The sequence below is a fragment of the Acromyrmex echinatior genome, chromosome 19 (assembly GCF_024713525.1).
Source record: "Acromyrmex echinatior isolate Ae372 chromosome 19, ASM2471352v2, whole genome shotgun sequence".
NCBI lineage: Eukaryota > Metazoa > Arthropoda > Insecta > Hymenoptera > Formicidae > Acromyrmex > Acromyrmex echinatior.
The window spans coordinates 6,577,331-6,586,695 of NC_141870.1; the positions used below are offsets into that span (position 1 = coordinate 6,577,331).

General features: G+C 34.9%; 1 pseudogene; it reads right to left on the minus strand.

Annotated features, from left to right (window-relative positions):
* Positions 1–224: 224 nt before the first annotated feature.
* LOC147906671 (uncharacterized) lies at positions 225–1,349 on the minus strand (annotated as a pseudogene).
* Positions 1,350–9,365: the final 8,016 nt, after the last annotated feature.

The following is a 9,365-nucleotide window of genomic DNA, read 5'->3' on the forward strand; positions in this document are numbered from 1 at the left end:
CTTTATGATATTATGGAAAACTCATCCGGTACTATGTAGAAGGTCACAAGAATATGAAATATGTATGCTCTTATGGAGCCGAGAGTACAGCATTAGTGGTTATTTCGGTGAGTTGTAAAATTTCATTAGTTAATCGGTATTCTGTTTCTGATACAAGTTCTTTTTATTATATTCGGTTGTGTGGTGTCTAACATAAATGCTGTTGGTCCTTTAAAAGATGAGGATTAAAGCTCGACGACGGGTACGTTCTCATTGTCGGCTCGGAGAACATGAATTCTCCTAGGTTGTGTTCCACTATAACGTGCATTCCCGAGACTACAGTTCGTCCCCTTAGCCGAGGCCTTCCCGAAGAGGTTTCCCGATTTTTGAGAGGTAAAATCTGAATTATTATAATTATGATTCGGATTGTTTAGACGAAATTGTCGTTTTCGGCATTCGTTCACCAAGTGACCGAAATTTTTACAGTAGTTGCAAATTTTCCTTTCGGCATCCTCAGAGGCGCTTCCCGTATTATTATTACTGTGCGCCATGATGGGCTGGTGTTGGAGAACCCTTAGGCTCGGTTGACTATTATTTGAAGTAGGATTACCATAAACTATGAACATTTCTGTGACAAAGCTCCTTTCTAACCTCTTATGTATTATAATCACCTTTGAGCAGGCGTTAGTAAAATTGCTATAGCCTTCTGCCTTAAGTTTTGTTCTATATTCGCGTGGTAACCCCTCGAAAAATACCAGGGCATTAGAATCGATGCTGGCAGTTTTTATGTTTGTTAACATACAATCGAGATTAGTCTGATCTCCTTATATAATTGCCGTACGTAAATCCTTCATACACTCTATATAGTTTAATATATGTTCTCCCTGTTTTTTGTACGCTATGCTCAGTTATCCTCGATAATAGTTGGAACTTCTGTCCGACATTTTTTTCCCATCGAGGAACTTATTGACAGTAGGATGAATCTCGTCCTCCACGGCCAAATACGCATAATGCGGTAGTTTATTTTTTAACATTCGCACTAAAAGAATCTCATACTAATGGTATTACTTCTTTTACTCTCTTACAGGCACGAGCAAATTGCCATACGAGGATATTGTGCCCGTCGTATTTGGATATCAACTCTAAGGCATCGCGGTAAGAATTCGGATACGTAGAAGAACTGGAGGCTACAGTCACCTCAGCAGGGAACCCTGTAGGCGAGTATTATCGGCGAGAATATTAAATTTCAGGAGCGATGGTGTTCTCGCGGAATCACTGGCCACCGGCGTGGGGGTAGCAAACTTAAGCTGAAGATTTGTTATGGTATCGGAAACTGAATGTAATATAATATGTTTGACGTGCATGCTCATTTTGCGTTCTTTGTTTCTAGCGTTTTTAATAATTTGTTTGTATTCTTTACGTAGGTCTTCGGAAAACGGAAGGCTCCTGTCGGTACTATTATCACTCAGATTCTCCCCCTAATCGTCCATTGCGCGTTTTATTATATAAATGCCTTATGTTACTTGTATTGCTTGTGAAAAAAATTTCTTTTCTTTTACTTTCTAAATAGACTATAATATTTTGTTTCTAATAATATTTTGTTTCAAATACGTTTGTAGTAGCACTATAGCAGTCGCAAAGTTGCATTTGCTGTAATAAGAGTTGGGAGTTTAATAAGATTCAAAAAGTCTACTGCAAATGAATATATATATTTTTTTTGGCGGTTAGAGTTAAGTAGGATAATGACGACATTGTTATTACTGTGGCGCGTTTTATATTAATGGTCGCGGCGATTCAGATGAATTCGGGGTAAATAACTACGCGAAGGTGTGTATATATACATATATATACATGTGTATATGTGTGCAAATATCTTTTATATATTTTTTTTCTTTACTAAAGGTCGTGTATTTTCTTTTACATCTACTTATTATCTCTTTAGTAATTCTAATAAGTAAGAAGCCGTGGAAGAAGAATTCGACGATAAAGATGTGGGCCTCGATCTCTTCCGCAAATATTTCTAAACAAAAATATCTGAACTAAATTGATCTGATCATTGTGTAATGTAAGGTCACAGCGATTATTTATTATTGAGGTTTTCTTGTTTTCCCAGCGAGAAAGATAAATTTAATAACTGTGGCGAAATTACAATATCGGAGGTGGCGCGATCGGTGTTAATAATAATTCTGATGCGATCGACTAGATCTGAAGAAGTCGAAGTCTTCTTCATTCTGAGCTATAAATGAAAGAAAACTGTGAAATACTATCGCGCAAGTTTCGTAGGCAAATATGACTGCAGTATGACTAACAGGTTATTGGAAGCACTGTACCGTGAAAATATCGCTCCCTACCACCTACTCGAATGTAATGTCCGAGTATGAGTTTGCGACTTCTGCGCTCGCGGACTTTCATTTACAAGAATAAATGTTTAGAACATTCGACGCAGAGGTTTTTATTGTTTATGCATCGATAGTAGAATTCGGTTAGGCACGCGAAACTAGCGACGCGTTGTAAATATATCACCGCTGATGTGGATGCATATAAAGATGAAATCGGTGGCGGTTGTGTAAATCTACACATTACTGAAAGAGCGAAAATGAGACGAAAGCGAAATGCTCAAACCTAATCATCTTTTATTAGTGTCTAACTATAATCTAGTGTAACGCATCGCTATCCCATCTATCATCAGTTTTTCCTACTCTGTTGCTCCAAAAGAGAAATCCCTTAATGGTTGCATCGCAAAAATTGGAATTGCTTGAAAATAGTATGTTACGTTCTCTCTAATCGCTAAGGCTGGTCAATATATATATATACATACATACATACATACATACATACATACATACATACATACACACATACATACACACATCCATACGAGAAAGTGGTGTCTCGAGTCATTAGGGCAGTAGCCGTTCTGACCTTATCGGTCATGGACCTTATTGGTCCAAAAGTATTTATTGGACTTTCTCACCCCCTTTCGAGATCTTTTCAGACTAAGCGCATTGCCGATGAGGTAATGTGGAAAGTAGCTAGTTTATTTTCCCTTTCCTACTGGACTTTATGGCTCATCATTAGAGTCCCTGAGTGAAAGGGAGGGGGAGGAAGCAATGGAGGGAGGGAGGCATGAATGACTAAATTCGGTTTAAACTCTTAATCATTTTTATTTTAATGTTACGATTCTCAATCCGCGCGCCTTCGGCGTTTGGTTTCTTTTTTTGCCTGTGATGGTCGAGTGGATACTCTTGTTGGAGCGTCCGTAATCGGCAGCGGAGAAAGGCGCGATGATTGCCATGGGATGCATCATGGAAGGGAAGGATCGGAAGCTAGAGGTGATGGAGGGTTGGTAAGTTTTTACTTTGCGAGGAGGGGATTCTCTCCAGTATTGCGACAGGTTAAAGTATCGATTGAAAGAAAGCCTCTTTTAATTTCTTAAGTTGGACTCTCCAGCTAGCCCTTTTCCCTCGTTTGCTCATCTGCGAGTTTGGGAAAAAGAAAGCGAACGATCCATTACTATTATATAAAAAAAAGTAGTTATTTATATTTGGGGTCATGAGGTGTCTCCTTCCTTTCCCTTTTTATTTGAAGGATGTGCGCCAGTCGGCTTCTTGGCTCGAAGCGAGCTGTGCACGAGAAGATGAAAAGATGGAGAGAGAAAGCAACTCTTTTTGGATGAAGTGCATGACTCTGTGGGCTGGGAGTTAGGACAGCGCAGTCCGTGTTTTGGAACCGCTGCTGTCCCTATTACTTTAATGGAAAAGGCGGATTGCTCCTAAGGAAACGCGTTCGCCCTTGGAGAGAAACGGAGTTATAGTGCCTTTTGATCATGTTCGGTTGCGGTTTGATTATAGGAGATGGTATCTTCGTTTTTTAAACTTTTTTTTAAACAATTCTATTTATTGAAAATTTTCTTTCTTTCTCGAGTCCTGAAAGGATTAGCTTATATACATCAGAGAGATTTCGCAGCAGGAGGGGTATTGTCACTCATGAGCTGCGTGTACGAGTATGTTGTTCCAGAATGTTGATTTACAATTTTGAAATTTTGATTTTGCGGAACTTTTTGTACGACGCAACGCTGTGTGTCCGATCAAGTCCATATCCGATCAGGTCTGTGTCCGATTGAGAAGTATTGTCGTGTCCGATCGATAATATGCGCAATCGAACTTCACTCGTTTGCTCCAAAAGAGAAGTGCCATAAGGATTGAAGCTCAATAATTGAAATTGCTTGGAAATAGTAGCACATAAATCGAAGATATATATTGTATAGTTAGATGGCATAATTTTACAATTTTTAATGATTTAGAGATGAATAAGGAAAGATTCGGTACCGATTTCACAACGCGAAACAGGTCGGTATTCTTAGTCGATTCTTATATTTAAGACTGCCTTAAGTAAACCCTTAAGATGTCATAAGTTAATCGAGAACTGTATTAACATCTTAAGATATTATATTTAAAATAGTTTTAATATATAAACGGATTATGAATACTGTCCCATGTTTTTTTTAGTATTTTACGATTGGTAGTTTCTTCCTTATGAACAGTCCTAGATAGAGAAGGCAGAGATTTAGAGAGAGAGACATATTCAAGAGAGGATTGACGCGGATTCCGATTCTGAATTTGAAATTTGAAACTAAAAAATACCTGATTCAATATGGCGTAAAGTATTTTCAAATTGATTCAGATTAAAAATTAAAATGTGAAGGAAAAAATAATTAACAATATTTTTTATAGTTATTTAAAAATGGAGTAAATGAGTATGTCGAATAATGTAAGTATAAAGTGTCATTGATTGAAATGTTTTGAAATTAAAACATTTTCTTTTATCACAAAAAGACCAATCACAACAATTAAAACGCCATTTTATCAGGAATTTATGTCAATTTAATATAAATTATCGTATAGATAAATTTGTAAAAATTAAAATAAATTAAAGTCAGCGTGCAGGTAGCACGCGCTTATGATGGGCTAATATTATACAGGGTGGGCCATCTATTGGTACGTTTTTGAATTTCGTCGTATGGCAACACCGAACGAGCTACAGACCCGAAATTTTGACAGTTTATTAGTCATACCGTCCGCGGCACGAAACAACATGTTTTCTCTTGAAGAGCGTTTTGAAATTTTAAAAACTTATTTTCAAAGTCAGTGCTGTGTCGCCGAAACTGTACGAATTTTGAAAAGAAATATGGGTCGTGATAGAGCACCCACCGAAGGAGCTATACGCAAATTGGTGAGGAAAGTTCGTGAGAAAGGGATGTTAGTGGATGACAGAAGTGGTCCCAGAGCTCGGACAGTGCGCACACCCGAGAATATTGAGGCTGTGGCCCAAAGTGTGAGACAATTCCAGCTTTGAAAAACAATATTACGACTGTTTTGAGTGAAATTGGCGCCGAGGTAGTCCAAAATGTCATTAATAATTGGGGTGACCGAATGGCATACTGTAAGGCCAGTAGAGGGAGCCACATGAACGAAATCGTTTTTCATTCTTGACGCGGATACTTTTAGCTTCACAACAAAAAAAAAATTAATAAAAAATATCAATGTATGCTCATTTGATCGCATTTTTAAAAACGTACCAATAGATGGCCCACCCTGTACAAATACAAACAGAAAATTTATTAGAACATACGTTTCGATCATCATTGGTCATTCTCAATGTTAAGGTCATTCTCTTCTGACAAACTACTCAGCCAAAAACTCTGTGTTGACAAAGGCAACACAGAATCAGACGGCGGTTTGGCCACACACTTAAGTGTACCTACGTCCATGTGCTCGCCTGCGACGTGCCGAGAGTGAACGAGATAGCGAGCTCCTTCTTACACTTGTTACAAGCAATCGAAAATGATTGCTCGGTAATCTCGGCCGCTTGACAGCAGGAATCAATAAGAGGCAGGTTTTAAATAACATATATGTTTTAATAAATTGTAATAATAGTGTACCACTCCCATTAATCCAGAATAGAATAAATCATGATAAAACGCATCAGTTTACGAGATATTTAATTGTTTACGATTTTGCATACACGTTATATAGTATACCCCTTCTTCATCAACTTGAGTAGCAAGAATAGTTCAGTAGAATTTTACTAAAAAGAAATTATAAAGCAGCATTTCTCTTCACGAAAATCTCGAAAGGCCATCAGAAAAGAAATGCGTATGTTTGAGACTTGAGACTTATAAAGAAAATATACGAAAAAAAAATCGAGTTGCAAAAACGTTTTTTGTTTATAAAATGAAAGATATTGATTGTATAGAAAAAAGTTCAGTATAAAAAATGTAGGTATTCGAAATACCTACAAAATGAGACGTGGAACACTCGATTTATTAGTTAAATAGAAAAAATAAATAAAAAGCATCGAAAAAAGCCTTTTTTCCATTCGCTCTCTGTTCATTGAGATTTAAATGCAAAGCTTTGAAATTCTAAAATGTAGCCCTCGTAATGACGAACAAATCTATTGAGTGATTTTTTTTTCAAGAGTTGCACTATCACGTGCACTTAATAACAAAACGATTTTTTGCAGTTAAAGAATTATAAAATAATTTTAAAAAGTGGAGATCTTTTTTCGTATAAAAAAATGAAATAATTTGCATAATATGCAAATTCAAAATATCATATCAAATTGCCGTGTGAAGCATTCGACAGCTGACATTTTTCTATAAATTTAAAAAAAAAGATTACCCTCCGATTATTAGGAGCCGGGATAACAATTTTTTTTTCAAAAAATTACTTTTGCTCTAATTTTTAAGATTAAAAAAAAAAGAGTTCTATTTGGCACCAATTTGTCAGGAAAGAATTAAATTTGCTGTTAAAAAATTCTCGAAATTTTTGCTGCCGAAGAAGTTTGTTTAAAACCATTGGAAAGTCGAAGAACGCGAGCGAGGTAGCGCGCCGGATAAATTATTTATTAATTATTTGCTATCATATTTGCATCTGCAATAATCAAAATTCTTAAAAACAATTTTGTATTGATAATTCCGTACATTTAATTGTCCAATTGGACACTTTTATGGTATATTAAATAAAGAAACATTAAATCACAAACGCGATTTTTTTAGTAATAAACCGAAAAAATAAAAATTCAAGATACAAAAAACTAAAAATTTTATGGTTACAACTATTTTGCGAATATTTGGTTAAGCTATTTGTTTATATCTCGTTGAGTTACTTCAGATTAAAAAGAAATCATGTTCCTACATCAATTTATTGCTGAGAAAATGTAAATTTAGCAAATTTTAACTCACGAAATCATATACGCGAGAGTGGCCGAGAATCGCCGTATATTAACAGAATAATTTCATTTTTTTATGCGAAAAAAGATACCCACTGTTTAAAGTCGTTTTATAATAATTTAACTGCAAAAAATCATTTTGTTATTAAGTGTGTGTGATAATCCAACTCTTGAAAAAAAAAATTTTTCTGTAAAATTCCTGTAAATTGCTGTGTGACTGCTCATAAATGAAGAAATTAAGTTTTTTGTAGACAGATTTTTAGTGAACAAATGGCGTTTTACAAAAACTAATGAAGATTTTAGGCTTGTTCAGGGCTAGATTTGTTCATCATTACGAGGACTACATTTTAAGAGAATTTCAAAGCTTTGCGTTTAAATCTCAATGAACAGAGAACGAGTGCAAAAAAGGCTTTTTTCAATGTTTTTAATTTTTTTTCTACTTAACTAATAAATCGATTTTAATTTTCCACGTCTCATTTTGTAAATATTTCTACATTTTTGATACCGAATTTTTTACAATCAATATCTTTCGTTTTATTATATAAACAAAAAATGTGTTTTTTTGCAACTATTCGATTTTTTTTTCTTATATTTTCTTCATGAGTCTCGAGTCTCAAACATACGCATTTCTTTTCTAATGACCTTTCGAGACTTTCGTGAAAAGAAATGCTGATTTATAATTTTTTTCCGGTAAAATTCTACTTCTATTGAACTATTCTTACTACTCGAGTTTATGAAAAATGGTTATACTATAAAATGTAAATAAAATGTAAATAAAAAATCGTAAACAAATATCTCGTAAATTGTTGCGTTTTAATATGATTTATACTATTCTGGATTAATGGGAGGGACACTATTACTACAATTTATTAAAACTTATATGTTATTTAAAATGCTCCCCTTATTGATGCCTAGGGCCGCCGGGCGGCCGAGATTATCGAGATAGCATTTTCAATCGTGATCATTTCGTTTGAAACAAGTAACTAGTGTGAGAAGGAACTCGCTGTCTCATTCGGCGCGCCGCAGGCAAGCACACGGACATGGGTTTATGCTTATATGTGTGTTACAGCGTCGCACCACAATAAATGGCCGAACTTATAGGCGTGGAAAAGTGACGAAAAAATTTATGCTGCATGTCATATTTCGTTATTATTTGCTTAATTATGAAAATGTAATTTTCACGTACTTATTAAAGTCATAATTATCAGTGAAAACTAAAGTTATCTTGGAATTTTATATGTAATGACGTATGTTTTACTCGTTTCAATAGCTGTAAGTCGTATGTTTCTGCCCGAATATAGGCTCACTTTACGTGCTGACTGTCAAGGAAGGAAAGGACAATTTTCATCGATTTTTATAAGTGTTTTAAAGCAATTTCGTCATTTCGTTTCATTGAAATTGTTTTTATTTAACAATGGCATGTAACATAAATTAACGTGACAATCCTCCCTTCTGACGTCACGACATGGCTACCGCGTCAGGAGCCTTAAAACAATATAATGTTTTTCAACAATATAATATTTAAAGCTGAATGTGTAAAGAAAAAGTTTTACTAACTTTTGACTTATTGTTAGTCATGTTTCCACTATAAAATTGTCACGTGTAGACAAAATATGTACACTATGAAATATTTTAACGGTCATCAAGCATACCTTTTAGACATTCAAAGTCTTCTGTCATGAATCACATTGACAAAGAAAATTGACATGAATCAATTTGACAAAGAAAATTCGTCAGCTTCTAACAATCATCGTTAAAATATAGTACAATATTTATATAACTGAATTTCATAAAAAAAGTCACAGTCTGATTATTCAATTTCTGCAATGGTACTTGTATGTGTGGTCTAGATGTTCACGAGAACTATTTTAGTTCTTGTGAGCATCCGGATGTTCAAAAATATTAAACTGCTGTATCGCAAAATGACTTTTCTCAAGATTTGTTTGAAGCTTTTACTACTTGAAGATAATAATATTTTCCATACATATTATTATGAGAGGGTGGGGAGGAGGGTGGAGGCATGTTTAAAAGATATTTGCATAATTTTGAAGTTAAAACTTTAACATGTGCTAAACAAAGAGTTTCCTGTGCTAGAACGACAGTACATTTTCAATTATAGCGCAAAAATGATATTTAGAAATTTGGTCAAAAACTAA